The following is a 21,868-nucleotide window of genomic DNA, read 5'->3' on the forward strand; positions in this document are numbered from 1 at the left end:
ATCGGAAGTTTCTGGAATGTTATCGATGGTTCCATCCGCTGTCGGTCACCGAAGCTTAGGTAATCTGATTGCACGTACGCTTGACGCGAATAGTGTAGAACTTACTGGAAGACACGCAGGTCCCAGCGATTACTCTGGACCATTCGATGACTGATCTATAGAAGCCGACGTGCTTGACCCGCTCATCAGATTTTGAAGATCGCCAATTGTGTTCGCCGCGGTCGCCGTTCTTTAAGTGTAGCCTGTTTTTGTGGGCACAGGTTCGCCGAATAAAAGTTAGCTTCGTCTTCCTCAGTATTGCTACTGTGCTACTGTCACGGCGGTGCAAGAAACAACACAGATCACGCAGTTTAAGCTGGCTTACGGCAGGAACCCGAAGACGACTCTCGACGCCATGCTGCCGCGCGTCACCAACGAAGAGAATCTTGACGGCGCTACCTATCTCCAGCGCGTCGAAGAAGCCCGACAGCTCGCCCGCCTACGGATCAAGCACTAGCAGCGTACCGACAGCCGACACAACAACCTCCGACGACGCTACGTCGAGTACCAGCCCCGTGGCCATGTTTGGGTCTGGACCCTGATACGCCGACTAGGACTCTGTGAGAAAGTATTGCGACGCTATTTCGGACCCTACAAGGCCATCCGACGTATTGGCGAACTGGACTATGAGGTCGTGCCAGACGGCTATTCGCATTAACAGCAGCGTGGCGCACGATCTGAAGTGGTCCACCTGGTGCGTCTTAAGCCATTTTGCGCACGCTGACCAACTCCCTTATTTTGTTTCTTTGGTATGAGTGTTTCTGTTTATTAATTTCGTTTGTTTGCAGCATCTGGTCGATGCTTTTTAAGAGGGCGGTAATGAGACGTGTAGTTGTTTATTTTTCCCAGGTGACCGTTTGTCACCAAGAAATGTTATCGCACAGCGCAGGACGCACATGCATGTATCGGAAGTTTCTGGGATGTTATCAATCGTTCCATCCGCTGTCAGTCACCCAAACTTGTGGAATCTGATTGCATGTATGCGTGACGCGTATAGTGTAGAACTTTGTTGAAGAGACGCGGGATTACTCTAGAACATTCGACGACTGATGTAAACAAGAAGACGCGCTAGACCCGCTGATCAGACTTTGACGATCGCCGACTGTGTTCGCCGCTGTCGCCGTTCTTTAAGTGTAGCCTCTTTTTGTGCGCACAGGTTCGCTCAATAAAAGTTAGTTTCGTCTTTCACAGTATTGCTACTGTGTTCTTCATACGACACTACTACGTGACAATATGCGGCAACTATCGCTCACAAGAAGCCCGGTGCCGACTCCGGGCGTAAACACCGAATTTTCTGCGACGCGAGGCTCTTCAAGCTATCGCGTTAAAAGAGAAAAATGCAATGGTTATTGTCCGAGAGAAAATACTAACTGAAAAAAAATGTACAACTGAATACGAATGTTCTGATACCGCATATGAATGCATGAAATATTTCTACAATAAAACGCGAGCTATTATACAAATATACCTTCATTTTTGTGCTCCCTTAGGTGTCAGTGGAGATCACCCCAACAAAAGTTGTTATATAAACTCTGTTGTATTTAGGTTGAGTGTGTGTTGGTGTCAACAGATTTGCCAGATGAATATGAATATTGTGCACGATTTGTGCCTGGGAAGCACTCTATGTACAAAATTCTGCTGTTACCCTACTATGGAGTGAGGAGTACAAACGGATACCGTGTTTTGTGCACGGCTGGATGTATTATGGCTTTTCTATTCGCCATGTTTTTTCTCGTGTTGTTTGAGTGCCTTGGTAAGGCCACTTGGCGTGTCAGTTTCAGCGGTCGATACTCTTGGTCGAACGGCTGGGTCTCCGTCCTCGCCTTCTGTGTGAGCGATTAGTGCATCCATCTTCATTTTTCTGTTGACTGTTTCGAGGATGAGGATCCCTGACATCTGAAAAAGGAACACGCTCAAATAAATATCTTTCCCCAAAAACTAACATTTGTAAAAACTGCGTTTGCCTTTTCGTAAATGCAACGCTTAACCGATACGTGTAACGATAAACTTGGCTAGTTGACGTTATGATACCAACTAGCCCAGCAAATATGTGATCACATATGAAAATTAACTTTTAATATCGTAGGTATTTCTTGGTATATTTGCTTATGCAAGATACAAAGACGCCCTACGCGTGCCAAATACGGCCAGGCTTGCTGCTGCTCAGAAATATTCTTGTTTCTTTTCAGAAACCGCAAACAGCATTAACTCATAACTATCATATCTTTGTCACATGAAGTTCGCCTACTTCTGAAGTACCTGTGTGTATGACTTCATTTTAAAGATAAATGGAAAAGTTTTCTTTAGCTCTTTCACCCGGTTTTGTGGTTCGGATTGCTGGTTGAAGGCTGCTAGTCGGTAGTTGGAGTAAGGGCGCCGACACAAAGCGCACGCAAGGTCGCGTTACGTGGTGTGCTCGGTGCCGCGTGCAAAGTGTCGTAGGTCCTTGCGACGCGGGTGCTGTGGACCAATGCTACCGCGAAAGAACGGCTACTTAGCGACTGCGTCCTCTAAGTAGTTACGCAGTGAGACAACAAGCGCTATACCTGAATATTCTTATTGCCACAAATAAATGTCGCCAAGCGCTTCACTCCTTTAACAAAGAGAATAGCTTTTTTGAACCGTTTGGCTGTTCTCACATATTGACAATCATCGTTAATAATCGGCGCAGCACTTTATTCTCATTTCTTTGCAGAAGTTGGCATCAGTTCTTCGACTCAGCTAAAATAGAGATGCAGCTAGTGTAGGTCGAGAAATCTGGCAGCTCGTACTGCCTGAGGTATAGGGCTTTGTACTAGGCATATATTTACATATTTGTGCACCTGGCGCAGAGCGTTGGTCTTTCGCTTTATTGTGCCTATTCTGTACGAGTAAATGTTTATGTTTTACGTAAGCGTTACCTGCTGCTTTTCCTTTATTACAGAAGCTTTTTTATGCTTCGCGAATGTATTTTTCTATGGCAAAACATCCTATGGGGCCAGAGACATTTGGTGAATGTTTACAGGAATCGTTTTATGATGGTGGCTGAACATTTCTGTACCCTTAATCTTGCGGCTTTCTTGTCTTGCACACGAAAAAAAAATTCACCTTTTTATTTGCGCATGCTACAAGGAGACTCCGCTAAGCATTGTAAAGCATTAACAAGGCCGAACCCACATGTTCAGCTCGTTGCCCCAATGTGCTCGGTGTTTATTTTTCGTTGATTTCACATACCCTCAAGCGCACAGGCATTACAGAGGGGAGTGGGATACATGCGTAAAACAATAGCAATGATTCATACTGATTCACCTTACACTTCTGCAAGATGGTTCACCTGACGAAAAGCACCACAGGTTGATCACAATTAAAACCTTCTTAACCAGTATACTACAGCTTATGAGCGTCTGTGAGATCCTTTCAGTATATTTCTGTTTTTTTTAATTGGTAACGAAAAGATCCAAACGCACGAATATGAAGTGCATACACTGGAATGTTATATAACACTATTGCTTTAAGAGCTGCTGTCAGAAAGCCTCTACAAGCCAACAAACGAGCCATCAAGGATTGGAATCCCTCTTTGAGAGGCGCAATGACCTGAAAGGGTAAACAATATATTTTCGGTCATCCGAAAACCTTCCCACACCTCCAATCCTACCAATAAGTATTACGGCTCTGTTTACAGGGCCAACTACTTGTAAGGTTGAAGATAACATTATTGATTTAACAACGGCCTCTTGAAAGCTTCCAAAAGCCTCGAATCATACCAACAAGAATTAGATTTTCTGTTTGAGAGGTGCAACGACATGAGTCAGAAGGCTCCTTTGATAAAAAATAATAGCCGATCCGTACCTCATTTTATGCGGCAGCAGAGAGTAGTAGTTTAATGATTGGAAAATGTAGGGAGCCGGAAAATGGAGCATCTGACATGCTACTCCACGTAAGGGAAGCGCAAGAAGGGAACACAAAGGGTCACAATGGGGAATGATAATGGGAGGAACGAGGTGAAGGACACAATGCATAAATGTTATTACAAGCGTGAGTCCAGGCCCGTGTCGCCTAAGATACGTGAAAGAGCACGCATTGTCTCTATCGTCTGCCAACCCTGTGGCCATGCGCCTAGCAAGAGGTCCTCCGACAGTGGTCTATTATATAAATGTCTCAAGGTAGCTGCCATTGTCTGTCTTTCGCGCACATATTCAGGGCACCCCACGAGCACATGGTATATATAGTCTCTACAACGCCACACACTGAACAGTCCGGGGAATCTGTCCGTCGAATGATGTGCAAGTATGTGCGCGTGAAGGTGACGCCTAATCGCAGTCTGTGTATCAGGCATGTATGGGGGCGTGCAATTCCATGCAGAACAGGAAATTGCATATCGAGGCCAGCCTTTTAAGGCGGACGTGACGAGCGTCTGGCTGGGCCAAATATCTTTTTGTCGCGCTCCTCAATAATTCCGACAGGAGGCATGTGATATGCGGTCTGTAGACTGGCACTACAGTTCGCAGGCCATTGCTGTGGGCGCGCCTTCCTGCAGCATCGGACATCTCATTACCATTGAGCCCACAGTGTCCCGGGATCCATTGGAACTATATGCGGTGGTATTTTTCTTGAGCGCATGAAAGTAGCTAAGTGATCTGCAGTGGCAGAACCTGATATGCGGTGTGGCGCAGGAAGCATCCCAAAATTTGCAGCGCGGGTTTTGAGTCCGTGAAAATGCACCACTCTTGAGGTCTTTCCCCGCAGATGTGGTGAATCACTTCCCGAATACCCAGAAGCTCTACAGCGGTTTATGTAGAATTATGATCCAGAATGAAACCTCGAGTCATCTGTTGGACTGGTATCACCACTGCCGCTACCAATGCCTTTGGTGACGCGGAGCCATCTGTGTAAACATGAACATATGTCTGGTATTCTGACCAGATGTATGCTAGAGCAAGTTGTTGTAGTCCGCTAACGAAAACCAATGATTTCTTTAGTATGCCGGGGACAAGCACGCATACAGAAAGTTGAACCAACACCCACGGTGGTTTGACTGGATGATATGGAAGGGCATAGCCTGATGTTATGTTGGGTTGGTGGCAGTGGAGTGCACTTGTAAAACTGCTGTCCGGCTGCTCACGTTGAAGCGACGTCAACGGATAGCAATGGTATCGTGTCAGTAAGCGTAAATATACACGAAGTGGTTCGTGGAAATGGTATACTGATAATGGGCGTACGCGGGCTTCCTCAATTGTGCCTTTGTTGGAGGCACGCCGTGGCAAGCAGAGGCATATTTTGAGTGCCTGCGCTTGAACGCTCTCTAATGTCCGTAAGCAGGAAATGCTCAAGTTTGAGAGTATCGGGAGGCTGTATCTAATGTAGCCTACGAACAGAGACTGATAAAGTCGTAGTAATGAGCCTTCCATGGGGCCCCATTTCATGGCTGCTACGAAGCGAAGAACATGGGAAAACAGATTACGTTTTTGCTTCAACATATTAACATGCCTTGACCATGACAAACCGCGGTCAATGATAATGCCCAAGAATCTGTGGTGGGAGACATAAGGTATTATAACACCGTTAATGGAGATTGAGTAGTGGCAGACAGATTTGGGCATGAATGCAACCACAGCACATTTTTCAGCAGCTAAGGGAAGACCGTGACGCAGTATGTATCGTGAAGTAGATGACACAACACGTAGTAATTTCGCACGTAGTTGTGGACGTGTTGTACCCGAAGCCCAGATGCAGATGTCATCTGCATATGCACTGATGTGGATGCGAGTTGGAAGTTTTCTCACCAGGCCAATCAGTGCCACATTAAATAATGTTGGGCTGAGAACTCCTCCATGAGGAACTCCACGGCATACCTGATAACGATTAGTCTCCCCGCCAGGCGTGGATATGTAAACGAAACGGCCGCTGAGGTAGCTCACAATCCACAGGTAGAGCCGGCCGCCAATGCCCAAGTCATCTAGGAAATTCACAATGGCTTCATGAACGATGTTGTCGTAGGACCCTTTGATGTCTAAGAAAATAGCGGCGAGGAGTCGGAGTCGACGTTTTTGACGTTCCAGTCTCGTAACGAGGTCAATGACGCTGTCAATCTAAGAACGACCCCGTCAAAACCGGTCATCATGTTCGCATAAAGATAATTTCCCTCCAGGAACCATTCGAGCCCCGCCAGGGCCAATCGTTCCACAACTTTTCCAACAAAGCTGGCCAATGCAACTGAGCGATATGAAGTAAGCTCATAAGGAGTCTTTCTAGGCTTCAAGAAAGCAACGAGGCGGCTGATCTTCCACTACTCCTGAACAATACCGGAGACCCCTGTGCCATTGTAGTAATTGAGCAGCGCAATGCGACCTGCCCTGCCAAGGTGAGAGAGAGACGAGTACGAGATCCCGTCCGGCCCAGGGGAAGATGAATGCTGACACCACGCGCGAGCAGTCTCTAATTCAGGCATCGTAAAGAGCCAGTCGTAGTGGTCACTTGGGGAAGGTGGCGCAAAAACTTCGAATTGGATTGAGGCTGGCTGAGTTGTGCCCACAATAATTTTGCAAAAATCATCCGCTACCTCTACATCAGTGCAGCGTGCCAGACCAATGAAAGGGTACCTTTCTTGTGGGGGAAAACGTAGGCTCTTGACTACGTTTTCGTGACTACGTAGGCTCTTGACTACGAAATACGTGACAGCGGCTTGCGATGATCGAGGGATGAGCAGAACTTTCTCCAGCGCTTCCTTCCTAATTTCTCGAGATGGCGCTTTATTTGTCGTAGAGCTCGGCGACAAAGGGCGAGATCGGACGTGGATTTCGTCCTTCTGTATTTGCTTTCAGCGCGCCGTCGGACTGCGCGTAACCTCTCGAATTCCACGTGCACAGGAGACCCCGGTGTAGGTGCACATATGTTCCGCGTGGCCTCACCGAGGGCGGACGTGATCAAGTCTTCTATTTGGGTTGGTAACTCGATATCCGCACAGGGATTTTCCACGAATGTCTTAAAAGTAGCCCAGTCTGTGCACCGCACATGAGACGAAGTGGTGGGTGCGAACCACTTCACGCAGATATACGTTGGTATGTGATGATTGCCGTGTGTTTCCACATCACTGAACCAGCTAATAGAGGACTGTAGTGAGGAAACAAATAGTGAGGAAACAGACGTCAGGTCCAAGCAGGTACAATAGGACGTACCTTGTAGAAACGTAGGAGAGACATCGTTATTATTGACGAAATCCTGTGAGTGCATAAAGGCGGACAGGGCTTTGCCTCGGTTATTCAATACTGCACTCCCCATTGGGGGTGATGAACATTGAAGTCGCCCACAATAAGATAAGGAGCTCTACAACTCTGGATTGCTGAAGATAGGTACGAAAAAGCAATGTGATCTCTGGGTGGAATGTAGCCGCCGAGTATCGAGAAGACGCGGCCTTTTGGCGTTAACGTCAAGCAAATGTAGTAGTTGGTGTTGTGGGACTGTAGGACATAGCATTAGTGTGAAATATCTCGGCTTGCTGGTTTCATCAGCTTCTCGAAACCACAGCAACACATACCCAGAAAGGCGGAAAGCAGAAGGCATGTTGGGCTCACATATCACAATCACAGAGAAGCGGTATTTCTGGACGCGCAGTGGGAAGTCACTGAGGCGACTACGCCGGCCTCGGGCATTCCACTGCATCACTACACTGCGACATACGTGCATCGATACAGCGGAGGGGCTGTGTGGTAGCGCCCTAACGAATTACTCCAGTGCCGTCAAGAGCGGCTCAATTGCGTCCAAGAACTGAACAACAACCCTTGCTGTTGGCATATTGAGGCCTGAAAGCAGCGTGCGCATGTAGTGTATAAGTTTCAGAAGAACGTTCACCTACTGGCCTTCCGGCCCGCTAGAACAGCATGGAATGTTGGACGCGTAGGTTCGACGACCTTGGATGACAGAGCAGGCCATTCTACGTCAGAGGAGGTGGATAATTAATCCGCATCTTTCTGAACCACCGTGGTAACATGGGGTGCTGAAGCCGGCGGCGTCTTATTATTCTGTGGCTTAAGACGTTGAGGCAACGGAGCTGAGAGTTACTGTGACGGTGGCTGAGCCAGACTAGTGGCGTGTGACTCTGGGCGTCGGCGTCGGGAACGATGTTTGAGGCTACGAATAGACGCGGCCACTTCTTGGTGACTTGATTTGTCTTTCACCATCTTCTTCAGGACGAGCCTCTCATTCGTCATCATAGGGCAGTCTTTAGCCGTCGCCTCATGAGCGCCGATGCAGTTGGTACATTGACAGCGTCCGTCTTGCAAGTATCATGCTTGTGTGAGCCGCCGCATTGACGGCAGGCGTTTCTGCAAACAGCACTCACATGGCCAATCTCGTTACACTTATGGCATTGAACAGGCCTGGGAACATACAGACGGACAGGATGCCGCACATAGCCCACCTTGACATGAGATGGGATAGAGTCGGCTTCGAAAACTACTTTACCACACCGTGATCGGCCGAAACGATGAATGTCGACTATACTGACCGTAGAATTGATGAGTGTACGCAGGTCGCAGTCTACATCTGTAATAACTCCAGCGGAAGTCCGTTTTCCATGACAGAGATAGAGGCGGGCTGGCATACCGCCTAACATTCCAATTCCTTTCAGCTTGTCCACTGACGCCCGAGATTTCACATCTACCATAAGGACATTCTTCCATGCGTTGATGCTGACCTCTTGGACTTGTCCAGGAATCACTTCGTGCGAAAATTGGGTCAGCCGCTGTCTGTTAATAGTATTTGAATTAGCCGTCTGCGTAGTGGCTACGAAAGCCACAGAGAACCCGTCAGGTGCGTCAACATTTTCTGTAAGCAACTCCCTCGCTGCTGATGTCCGGCGCAACACGCCAGGCTTGTCGACAGCCTTTGTAGTCGACTCCCCAGCTGTTGATGTCCGGCAGGAATGCCTTTTATACATAGCGCAGGCTGAATGCCGAAGAAAGTCGACTGAAACCAGTGGAGTTCCTTCGCTCGCACACTTATTAAAAAAAATCACTTTTTTGAGGCAGCGATCTGGGGCTCACATCCACGCAGCTTCTGCTTTGTAAGCACTCCTTGTCATTGGCTGCATGTTTTCGCTAATAATACGTGCAGCACCAGGACTGGCGGCAATTTGCTCCTACCAACAATTCTGGCGTACGGACATTTGGGGAATGTAGGAGCTGCTCTTTACGACCACTAGTCCAAAGTTCATGTAAAAAAATAACGCATATACCTGCAAGGGTAAAAAATACGTTATTGATTTAAAGGCGACCATGTGAAAACCTCCACGAGCCATGAAGCATACTAATGAGGATTACAGCCCCTACTTGAGGCGCGCAATGGCATGTTTTTTAGTTCTTCTATTTTATGCGCGGCATTATTCATCAGCATATTTACATAAGCTATTTTGGTGAAGAATACATATCGAAATGCTTAAATATTTCTCGTGTTCGTGCTTCGGCATTGGTATTATTCACGGAGCATAATGATTCCTGAGATAAAAGATTCTAAATAACGTAAATATTGGTAGAGTATTACGATTGCGCGAGCCCCTTTAAAAGATATTAGAAACTGACTTTTTTATGCCATTTTCACATGTTTGTTCAAATAATTGAGGACTGGTCGGTTTGAAACCTAAGTGCTCTCGAAAGAATCTTTACTTGCATATCAGGGACTTATGCAGCAAGCGCGGCATAGTTTGAGTGTGCAGCAGGCGTGCCGGACAACCCAACATGAGGTCTTCAGAAGCCTCGCTTGCCCAGACGCAAAGCTTTTCTGCAATTTTAAAAGTGAAGAGTGTCGTATCCGGACAGTGCACCTCGTGACCCTCTCTGATCATTTCCTTTTGAAATGTAGTTCTTGCACTGTGGCTGTAGAAACATTCTAGCCGTCGTCGGTCATGGAAGGCGCAACATTTCGTATACCCGTCACTACAATACATTTAGTGTCCCAGACAGAATAGGAGAATCCAGACGCAAATGAAATGGACGAGATTTAACGCTGTCAATTTGGCCTCTTTCAGAGTAGCCATGATGGTTGTGTGTCTGCAAGAAAGTCATCTATTTACCAAAAACCTTTTTTAAGCATTCCACACAGGCCTCTCGCACTGTGTGGAAAAAATAGCCTGCTTATGTTTTAGAGCAGCTTGCGCTTTCTTTTTTTTTGGATCGCTTTACTCTTTCATTGCTGGGAAACTGTGCGTGTGATAAATATTCTTACTGCAGGGAAGCCTAAATAAATTTAACTATGTTGAAGCATCGGCATATAGATAGATGACTTACTATCCCTCTATTATCACTGATTAAAATATATCTCGATTCACTTACTATAACACCTTCTCCTATGAAAGTCGTACACAAATAACTTCGTCTTGTCTTCATCACAGCCAGTGTAGTAGAGAAGTCGGTGCATTTTGCCAGACCTGTTTTTCTTGAATTCAAACCAGTTATCTTGGCAGGATCCACCACGCATAAGCCAATATCTGCAGTTCCTTCGTTTTGGTTTTCGTCGCAGCTTTGAATCTGCTACTTTCATTGGTACTGCAAGGAGAGCATAAACGGAAATTAATATATTTTCATACAGTTGACACCATTATTCAAGTAGCAGCAAAAGTCTACCAGACATTGCGTCCTTTCTGAGTAAAATTGGGCTGCGTATTTTAAGAATAGCAGTCTTTGCATGCTTAAGGCATTTTCAGCATGTCTGTCTGTCTGGTCTGTCTGTCTGTCTGTCTGTCTGTCTGTCTACTTTGTTGGTTTTCGTTTCCATCTTAGTTTTGATGCTGGTATTGGTACTGCAAGGTAAACGAAAAGTGCTTAAATACAAAACAACAACAAAATAGCAGCACTCTTCAACAGCCCGATCTATTAACCAAATGTTACGTATACGGCGTATCAAATGGCACTCTCTATATTCCATAATTTTGACACTTCTAGCATATGGTCACTGATGCCACGATATTCGTAAGTTACGCTATTTCCTTGATAACTCTTAAAGACTATAACATTCACAATTTAGTGGATGTGTATTTCTTCTGGCAATAGCCCATGGGCGGTACGTGCATATTCGAAATGCAAGTGATTCGATCAACTTCGTTCTGTATAACGAATTTATTAGTTTTTCTGTTTGGCTGATGCTCTTCCACTTCATCCACTGAATTATTTTTTTCATACAAACTTTAACGACGTAAAATTTAATTTACCTCCACTAGAAAGGCTCTCCTAAAGCACCATTCTAAAGTTTGATTATGGAGTAGTTACAGGGAGAGTGTTTTTGAAAAAAACTCTTGAGAGAGAGAGAAAGGAAACGAGAAAGGTAGGAAGGTTATCCAAGCATGTGCCCTGTTGGGTACCCTACACTTGGGGAGAGGAAGGGGCAGAATAGATGAGGAGGGGATAAATGAAAAATAGTAAAGAGTTAGTCATTTGAAGTCAGTCGCCGAAGAATGTCCACTGTCGCAAGCGCTCGTGCAGTTCAGTATCGTTCAGTGCAGAAGGCCTCTTGTTGCCTTTCGCATGCAAGAATTCATAGCCCAAGGTCCCAGCATCTTTTTCCTCCGAGAAGACTGTATCAGGTACTAGGCTGAGTTTAGCTTGTAGAGTACGTCGTTGAGCGTCAAGGGATGGCAATGACACAGAAGGTGGTCTACAGTCTCAGCGCACTCGCACAAACTGCACGCTGTACTGTTGGCCATTCCTACTAGGAATGAATAGGAATTTGCAAATGCGACGCCCAACCACACGTGACACAGTAAAGTTATTTCCCGGTGGGAGGGTCCACGTGGCAGGCGAAGTCGCAAATCAGGGTCGAGCGAGTGCAAGCGTGACGTGGTGAAACCCAGTGAAATCCACCGTAGAAGTGCGACGTGGCGAGCAAGCGATTGAAGTTGCCGCGCAGCGTCAGTTGTTGAAAGTAGTATATGAACCCACTGCTGTTTTTGATGAGCCGAACGAGCTACTTTACCGGCTTTTTTGTTGCCGATAATTTCGCAATGGCTTTTGAAATTTGTTGAGTGCTTGGGTCAATAGGGGGAACTGATATGACGCGCAGTATGATGCCAGCAGGCGACCCTTACTGCCAACGTAGACACTATCCCCTTCGCCTCGAGTAGCGCCCACAAGTGTTTATTTCACCTCTGCCTTTTCCTATACTATAGGCGAGGGTTCGCGTCGCGTTTAGACCACGACCCATGCCTCTTTATTTTTTTCTCTTCCTGTTTGCTTCGCGGCACACCTCCAGGGGGGGGGGGGGGGGGGGGGGCTTTGCGTTAGTTTACTTAAGTGCCGTGCCGTGAGGCAGGATGAACTTTCGGGCGAGTTGGTGCATGCGAAGGTCGGGATGGTTCCAGCAGGTAAGCAATAAATGCAAGCAGAAGGAAACTGAAAAAACAATGAAAAGACACAGCGGGACGAGCAACCAAATTTTTAACGCGAGAGAGAGTTCCACGGATCGCTGAGTTGCACGCGCAGAAAAAAAAAACACACGAAACAAAAACAACTGAGAAATAAAAAGCAACAGAGCACGGGCTTAGCCCCGTATATTTCCTTCAAGTTTCCTTCGTAGCTTCCTTCAAATATTCTTACTCTCTATCAGTAAGCTGGAGGTATGGTTTACTTACAAACAAGTTTATGCCCAACCTTCTGATGTGCTAAGCATCGCGAAACTCCCTTTAAAATATAGTTCGCTTCCAACCCACCATGCCCGTAGAAAAAAAATTATTGAGAAGGCATTGAATTATTATTGGTCAGTGTTGAGTTTTTCATTGAGGAATTGTGGAAATTTTTTTGGAGAATTGTTGGGCTGATTGTTGAGTAGTCCTGAATATCGGCCACTGAAATTTGATTGAAACACCATTGGGTGTCTCAATGTTGAATAGTTGTTAAGTTACCATTGAAATTCCATTGCGCTTGAACGGCTCGTTGTGTTCATTTTGTTGAATGGTTGTTGGGTTACCATTGATGCTGCATTGAACTGACGTTGTGGTAGTTCTGTTGACCTGTTGTTGAGTTATTGTTGTCACAGCACTGAAAAGTACATTGTGGCCCAGTTAAGATGGCATTGAGATTTCAGAAGTGGCCATGAAATATGATTGACATTTCGTTGGGCTAGTGGATTTTTATTCATATATTGAAATTGCTTTGCTATTCACACTTGCATGCCCCGGTGCCTGCTCATAACTTTCACAAACACAAATAAAAGCAACAGAAAGACTCATCAATTTGAAGTACCTTTATTTACACTAAAGATGCATGCCCATTAAACATTATTACAGTACATAAGGCACCACTACATCGAACCTGGAGACAGGCTAGTACCTACCGCACTATTAACAGTGTAAATAGATCTGAAAAAACCTATACATATGAATTAAATCAAAACGATCATTGTGGTCTTCACTTGCGACTTAAGTTTATGATCAGAAGGCAAAGCGACTCAAAAGGCAGGGCTTAAACATACCCTTTTAGCAACTAACTTTGAACACATGAACACTTGAAGCTGCTTGCGTGTGAATACACACAAGATATCTGAATATGTTACATTAAAATGTTTCGCACACTAACCCATCACAGGAACAGTTACGGCTGACTGTGAGAAGGCAAAATAACAGACTTGAAACAAATGACTTCACGCAAATATATACAAGCTTTAGCGCACGTCTTTCACCGCGATTAAAATTTAATGAAGTACCAAAGTAGACTTGTCTGAGCTTTTTGTCTTCAAAACGTATATATTTTCAGGTTACCCAATTATTTTATAAAATAACATCCCTCAACATAGCTATTAATTGATGCGACATCATTTAGAAAGTTGTCGGGCATGGTGAACACCTGAATCATGTTTCTGACGAGCCAGATTTGCAAGAATAGTACACCATTTGTATATGGTAAATTGAGGTACACAAGAGATTGTTGGTTGTATTTCCTCAATTTAGTGAGCTCATTTTCCTTTATTATTTGTGGACTTGCACAAAGCTAATTAGAGCCCTTTTGGGGCCTTTTTCATTATACCCAGCCACTAAGTGGTACCTCAGTCAATAAAGAGATTAGGCAAGGCTAATACCTTGAACGATAAGAGCAAACATAATTATTTAACACAGAAAATTGGTAGTAACACACGGCTAACACAATTCCAAAAAGCCAAATAGATGGTCACCTGCACTTGCAATAACAAGTACCCCAGACCCGCCGTGGTTGCTCAGTGGCTATGGTGTTGGGCTGCTGAGCACGAGGTCGCGGGATCGAATCCCGGCCACGGCGGCCGCATTTCGACGGGGGCGAAATGCGAAAACACCCGTGTACTTAGATTTAGGTGCACGTTAAAGAACCCCAGGTGGTCTAAATTTCCGGAGTCCCCCACTACGGCGTGCTTCATAATCAGAAAGTGGTTTTGGCACGTGCAGCCCCATAATAAAAAAAAAAGTACCCCAGATATCGTCATAAAGGATGGGAAAAGGTTTCAATGACTGGACAGCCAGATTGGTGAGACAGTGAAAAACGCAAATAAATGCGTATACGAAAAACCAATGACTTCAATTGCGTAGGTAAAGTGTTATTAAAATGCTACCAGAATTTTATTGCATAAATACATAAAAGTTGCATAAAAATTGGGACAAAGCAGTAACAAAGACGGAGGGAGATACAGCACTCGTGTTGAAAAAAATTACAAGTGATATACATGCATATTTAAGCTCAAGACAATTTTTTCTTCAATACATACGAAAAGAAGCCATGCACTGACGGCATAAAAGAATGTTCCTGCGCCTGGAGAATGCAGCACAGTACAAAGCAGCGTCATGAGAACCGAAAACTAGAGCTTAGTATGTTTAAAAAGCACGAATACTTGCATACCTACAGGCATGTGACATGTCATGCCTTGAATGGATGAAATTCATAAATCTTATACAAATGAAGTTACCATCACTCTTATTGGCTTCCTCAGTTGGCTTCCTTGAAGTTGAACTAGAAAAATGTACATCAGTGTTAAAAACAGAGAAGATAAGAGGCTATAGCGTTCTTCCTGAAATAAACAGTGCAAATATTTCATGTATCAATTCTATAGACACTTCGCCAATTCGGTGTACATTTATATTTGACAATCACCCAAGCAGAGACGAGAAGGATGAATTAAGGTAGGAGCACACATGAACGCTGACTCAAATAGATGGTCATTCGTGAAGACAAAGATTTTAAAGACATTGGCAAACTTCACAAAGAAAAAGCCATGGATGTGCAGCAGAAACAGCCCGGCATAACAAAAAAGGACAGAAAGAAATGTCCTGTAGAACAAACGTGCGTCAAAAAAAAAAAAAAAACATGAAAACTGAAAGGTTTGTCCTGTAAGTGATATTAACAAGAAATACTGCAGCAACTCTTTCCCACTAAGGGTCACAGAAATCTTGCTTATTAATTACTCTTCGTGATCAATAAATAATTCTTCCATAAGTCCTCTTGTGTTCTGGTCTTTGTGATGAAACAACCGTTCTTCCTGCTCTATACCTCAACACCAGAGGAGTTCCAGAAGCAATATTTATTGATCACAAACGAAACAAATGCATAACCAAGTTATCTGTTGCCCTTAGTGGGAAAGACCTGCAGTTAAGAGTATTTCTCGTTGGGTAGTATCCCTCATCGGAAAAATATTTCGCTTTTTCGAGAGATTTGTCCGATAGTTCTCGTTTTTCACGCACGTTTATTCTACATGACATGGCTTTTTCATATTTTTCTTCTTCTCGCTCGTGGCTGTTTCTGCCACGCATGCACGGCTATTTACCTTTGTCAAGTTGACCAGCGTCTTTATTACGTCTGTCTTCAAAAATAAACTTAGTTGAACTTGCGTTCGTGTGTCCTCCTACCTATTTCGTCATCCGTCGTCCGCCTCTGTTCGCGTTGCTGTTTCCAGTACGCACGTATCACTTGGTTTGGCTGGTAAACATTCTCGCAAGCAAAAGGAAACACCTCCCCTCAAAAGGTAGCCCATCCTTCACTACTAAAAGCCAGAGCAAATCGAAAGTAAGCCTTCGCAGCGTCCATGCGGCAGCTAGTACACCACAGAGCAGCACAAAAAATAGCTAAAAATCCCACTTGATGGAGAGTGGCAACAGAGATGCGAGCTTGCAGGTGAATCAGGCACATACCAACGGGTGTCTCTTGCACGACGCCAAGCTGCTCTTGACGTAGAACACTTTAGCGTCTGGGCGTTTGCTGCATGCGTAACCTGCGAGAAGGGAATGTGGACAGAAAATGAGATTGCGCGGATTCAGAATCTGCCTCACACTGCACACAAATACGCACAAAATAGAAGTACACACTATACTGGCAAGTAAAAATTTGCGACTCTTTACGAGTGCTGTCTAGAAAAGGAAGAAATGGGTTGCTACGGTAAATCTTAGCTAACACGCGCACAGCGATGTTTCACACCGGGGAGAAATATTCCCGGCTCTCTCGCAGAACCAAAGACCACGCGACAGTGCATAGCCGACACCAAGCAGATATCGAATCTTTGGGTAGAAGTCCAGCAGCGGGAATGACCTAAAGATGCGCCGAGAGTGATGCGAGCGTGAGCGTGCCTGTACGAGTGAGAACATGCACCGCTTCTTTGAAGCTAGCCGCTGTGGCGTGTCTCCGATCATCCCACGCGATTTGTGTGCAGAACGTCGCGTACACGCCTTTGCGCATTTTGCGCGGTAGCGTCCGCGCAGTGAGCTAGCTTCATGCACGCGTCATTCTTCACCGCGCAAACGGTGCTCGAGGCGACAACGCGCCGAGTGGCGCTCCTTTCGCTTCTGCAAGAAACGCACATTCGGATCGGCCCAGCTCAAAGAGGCAACAGAGAACGGTGGCATGTTTCGGTTATCGCCAATTAAAATTGTAAAATACGCCTTCAACAGAAACACGCCGCGCTAGATAAAGATGCTTACTGCGGTAGTTTTGGCTGTTATAGGCGATAAGGCGAGCCCCTTGGCGGCTGCGTTCTTTGCCGACGTCGTCACCACACCTGTGTTCATTTGCGCTGTGTATCCGTGTGCAGTCACCGCGCGGAAGCTGCGACTTATCGGTTGGCCGTTCTCCGCAAATCCCAAAGAGGCGAAATATATTTTGCGGTGCGCTGCACCATTAGGAAAATCGAGGCGCGCATAACCGCTACGGCACAAAAGGTGATCACAGTAACCGTATGGTATACGATGAGCCACTACGGATTAAAAAAATAATTATGTTGTCCTACGTGCGAAACCAACGATCTGAATATGAGGCAGGTCGTAGTTGGGGACTCCGTATTCATTTTTACTTCCTAGAAAGTTTTACGTGAGTACAATGCACAATGCACGAGCGCTTTTTCATTCCGCTCCTTTGGAATGCGGCCGCTGCAGGGATCGTATCCACGACCTCGAGCCCTAAATTGCCACGGTGGCCGCCATAGTTACGAAATGCGTAAGCGTGACGTGCAACACCGCCTTCCGGTACGAGTGTGGTACAAGCGTAGCACAGCTGCACACCTGCTGCACAAATATATGTCGCGGTTCTCCTAAGCTTGTAGTATGTGCCTAAATATCTTGAAAGGCAGCGCGCCTCTCGCGTATCGGAACGCGATAACAAGCGCTTAGACGGCCCACGTGAGCCCCTATGAAAGATGGCGTGGCCACTGTACAATATTATCACTGCTCAGAGAAGCTGATCATTATGTTCAAATTGTGTTCTCTCATACAAATTATGGAAAAGTCATTAGAGAGGAACAAATGAAGCAATGAAATTTTACGCACGTGGGGGGCCGCTGCCTCTTCGCCTACTATTGTTTCAAACAAAGTGACGGCCACAGCAAGCGTTAGTATCGCGCGCTTCCGCTCCGCTGCATACGGTTTGCTTGAAGAAAGTGAACGGTGTGCTTAACATCTCACGCTTGTCAATGTCAAAATAGAAAAAAAGGCTACGTGCCCAAGAAAACGAGATTACTTACCTATCTGCAGAAGTTCGGCGGCGACTGTTTCGGGGTGCCTTCTCTCCAACAGGCATCATGACCTCTGCCGAGCAACTCATTAAAACAGCCAGGCTCGCACATCAGCCGAAGACTAGTAGCTGAGTCTGCCAACGACTTCAACGGATAAACGTCCCACTTATCATCGTTAAGGCATTTCACTGAAATGTGAGTCATGACGTACGAAAAGAAAAAATACTTTCATCAAAAAGCACGAGGCGTGAACCACCACACAAGGCAACCAACTAACTGAGTCCGAAAGCCGTTCACAGCTTCACTATCGTATGGAGTTATAAAAACATTTCAAACACAAAATAACCGCACGGAAAAACGACTAATTAATTAGTAATAATTTTTCATCCACTAACGTTCATAAAGTTTTAAGAACAACCTAATTTGTAGCGCAAGCAACAAATACTACGACCAAAATATGCGGCTACGAAACTAGCGGTAACGATTTCTACTGTTGCAAACGTGTGCTCAAAACGAAGCTACAACGGTTGCAACCGCGTGCGCCACATGGCGTGCGCACACACACACACCCGAACGCTACCTTGATGTTGGTAGCGCCACGTAGAAATAAAAATTACTACTTTACAAAAGTAACGCTACTAGAATAGTTTATAGCACCTTTGCAGATGACGAGGTGACAAGTAAGGTGTGATAAGAGTCCGTTACCTGTATTTCTTTCATTTCCCTTTGGTGTTGTTCTATTAAACTGAACATACGGGACCTGTCCTGCTGGCTTGGGATACGAGATGACGACAGTTCGGCGAGGCTCAAATAAATCGCATGCATCTTGCAAGGCGAGAGTCGGGAGCAGCCGCAGAGATAGCGATTAGCTGCGATACTGTTGCGGCTGTTTCTGAATCAGAAGCTCTTTGAAGTCAATGGTTATAGCGGCTAGCGGCAAGGTTATAGCGTGTTCGTTGTTTGATCTCTACTACCACGGCCGTTGGATAAAAAAATGCTATATTTACTTTCCGGACAGAGGGTGCGTCGCAGGAAATTCGAAGATCTCTCACGTGTATGTTTGCAGCGTGTGCGCCGCTTGCATCCTACTGTTCCCACAGCGCGTCGGATGCTCGAAGGTAGCGTCGTCGCGTGTCGGCGCCTGTCTTATCGCTGGCCGCGCTGCCGTCGTGTCTACTTTTGGGGAACTCCACATGCGCGTAATCACCGTGTTTGCGAGTGAACTTCGCGTTCTTCTGCTCCTCGAAACGTGCTCATTTTGGATCGTACCAATTGCTATGTCATCTAGTGTATGTTAAAACGACGATGGGATTTCTACACCGGCGAAGAGATAAATCGTTATGAACTTGGGCGGTCATAAAGTTAGTCAAACGCTGCAGTTTTTACAGAGAGAAAATGGCTACGAAAGTGTGGCGGTCCCGGAGATAGGCGCTTGAAAGCGCCAGCTTTAGCGGCAGCACGAGCAAGTGGCACGCTGCGCACGCGCCAAGCATTTCAGAACTTACTGGCTTTCGAACGAGAAGAGTATGCGCGCGTTCGTGGCCTAATGGTTAGAGCACCGGGCTCGACGGCCGACGTTCAATGCCACCCCATCGGTCACACATTATTTTCCTTTTTTAAAAACGAGGCGAAAGAAGAACCTACCTGCCGCAAAGCGACAGCAATGAGGTTGGAACGCTTCGCATTAAATTTTTGGAATGTCTTCATATGCGAGTCCTAATTATTGATACTGGACTCAACTGCAACACAACAAAAAACAACTACAAAAATCAACACAAATTAACCAATAAATTGTTTATGGAGAACACTCAACGGTAATATTGTTGTGCAAGTGTTGAGCGAACTCAATTGCTTCTGAAAATTTGTTGAAGTCCGTTGTTTCAACAATTCCCCAACGATATATCAATGGTTAATCAACAGTCATTTTTGTACGGGCATGCACACTTGCAAAAAAGTCAGAGTTAAAGCCACACCTCCAGCAACGTAGGGTAGGTGTGGTCCTGTGGTCGTTGGAAGCAGATTCCGGTCCTCACGCAGCCAGTCAATAATACAGTGACCTATCGGCCTACGTAACGAGGGGTGCACAAATGCAGAATCATATAAACAACTGCAGAAGTGCATTTTCTGAATAGCAGTGGCGTGCTTTTCACCATAGCCACTGCTCGCTTCTTTCTTTTCCTTTGAATTGCATATGAACAACCTACTGCACTCTGCGAAGAGAACAGGTGTTACGTATGTGGCAAAGCTCGTCACGACGCCCTTTGGGTTCTGAGAAAGGCTATGTAAATATGGCATCACTTAAACCTTCTTTGGTTTCGAGTTTTCGTTGGTTGCCACTTCCATAGTGCGCTTCTCTTCCTTCATTTTTAAAAATAATATTTCGCCAATAGTCGACAACGGCGAAACCGGGAGCCCTGCAGAATTTAACCTGGCCGCCTGCGCATCAAGACTGCCGTACCTGGAAGTGGACGCAGCTGTTGTTTCTGAGGCATTCGCGCAGCAGAAAGAAACAATGCCTCGCTTCACAAGCTTTGAATGACATGATACATCGGGAGGGAGTGCTTTTTAAAAGCCTGGAGAGATGCACCAACATACATGGCCATCATCTTGAAGGGTTAAAAACATGTCCATAAATCTAACAGGCTAACCTTGGAAAAGTTCGTAGGGGAACCTGAGATCCCGGCATGAAGCTTCGAAACTAGTCCATATCTCTCCTACTATCGTTTCTAGTTTACCACCAGGCTTGAGCATCGCAAAAAATGAATACCAAAAATAACATTGACACATTTAAAACGTGTACAATGCGTTTTCCTGCTTGGTTTAAGTACACAGAGGTGAAACTTAAATGGCACACTATCGGAGCAAAACTAGAACCGATGCATGTGCCTTATGCGCGGCCAGAATCCATGGAAGTGTTTCTCGCGTTAAAACGTAGTTGTAAGTCCAGCTTTGTCCGGTATTCTTCCTTTAACTAATTCCAGTGTTTTTCTTTTCTCCTACTGAGACAATGTTAACATTGCCGGGCCATATTTATTGATGTCGCAGGCATTTCGTCTTAAGTGGAGACATTTGTGCGCTTGAGATTGACTATGGCTGCAAACGGGGATCCCTCGAGAGAACAGCGCGATAACTTTCGTATGAAATTTCAGGTATTTTCACGGCCATTTGATATTTTGCAGAAATGATTGCCACCACGTGGTCTAAGTGCCATGCTTGCCTGTTAGCAATGGGCAAACCTAGCGCCGATACCTTTAAGGTACTTTGGATTTGTAAATGTTCGCCCAAGTGCCTCCAGTGCTAATATTGTTAGGCTTGTGTGCCGTGGTTTCTGAGCAGCTAGGGCTATATCACGCGAAGCACTACAGCTTACGTGCGGTGACGCTTCCGTGGCGGTGGCGTTATAGGAGGGCGGAAGGACTCTAGGACAAATGCTTGGCTTAACCCCGCTGGCCAAAATCTGGCCTTAGCTTCTCTTGTAGACAGACAAGCTTTAAGGCTGAAAGAACCAGAGATTGCATTTAGGCATTTTGTGACGTCCCATGAAGAGCCAGCTTGCAATGCATTTGCTGTTGGAAAATTTTCGAGTTTTACAGTCATCCCGACCAATAACAGCGCCTGCGATGCGTCAGTTCAGTTTCTAGATATTTCGTATGATAGGTGAAAACCCAATTGATAAAATAGACAGGATACCGAAATTCCTCAAAGAGCCTGGCTGAGGAGGGGACAAGTTCACATATCCGTTGTATTTGGTTCTTCGGTAGGCCTGTAATTGTTCTCGGGTAAACGTGGGCGCTTGCAACCATCATACGTTGTCGCTGAAGGAGGTGGCGATGGGCGCAAGAAGTAACAGGAATAGGATGAATTGCGAGTGGAATGCAAGAGCACCCGTGTACTCGGCATTGGGTGCACG

General features: G+C 45.7%; 2 long non-coding RNA genes across 2 annotated transcripts; both read right to left on the reverse strand.

The window, feature by feature from the left end:
* Nucleotides 1-1,720: 1,720 nt before the first annotated feature.
* LOC126543130 (uncharacterized) lies at nucleotides 1,721-20,407 on the reverse strand. Its single transcript, XR_011890481.1, has 3 exons — nucleotides 19,932-20,407; nucleotides 10,344-10,556; nucleotides 1,721-1,935 (listed from the first exon to the last, which is right to left on the reverse strand). It is a non-coding gene; the product is annotated as an uncharacterized lncRNA (long non-coding RNA).
* LOC129380634 (uncharacterized) lies at nucleotides 13,049-18,532 on the reverse strand. Its single transcript, XR_011890482.1, has 3 exons — nucleotides 17,968-18,532; nucleotides 16,151-16,230; nucleotides 13,049-14,975 (listed from the first exon to the last, which is right to left on the reverse strand). It is a non-coding gene; the product is annotated as an uncharacterized lncRNA (long non-coding RNA).
* Nucleotides 20,408-21,868: the final 1,461 nt, after the last annotated feature.

Source organism: Dermacentor andersoni, chromosome 10, assembly GCF_023375885.2.
Source record: "Dermacentor andersoni chromosome 10, qqDerAnde1_hic_scaffold, whole genome shotgun sequence".
Classification (NCBI taxonomy): domain Eukaryota; kingdom Metazoa; phylum Arthropoda; class Arachnida; order Ixodida; family Ixodidae; genus Dermacentor; species Dermacentor andersoni.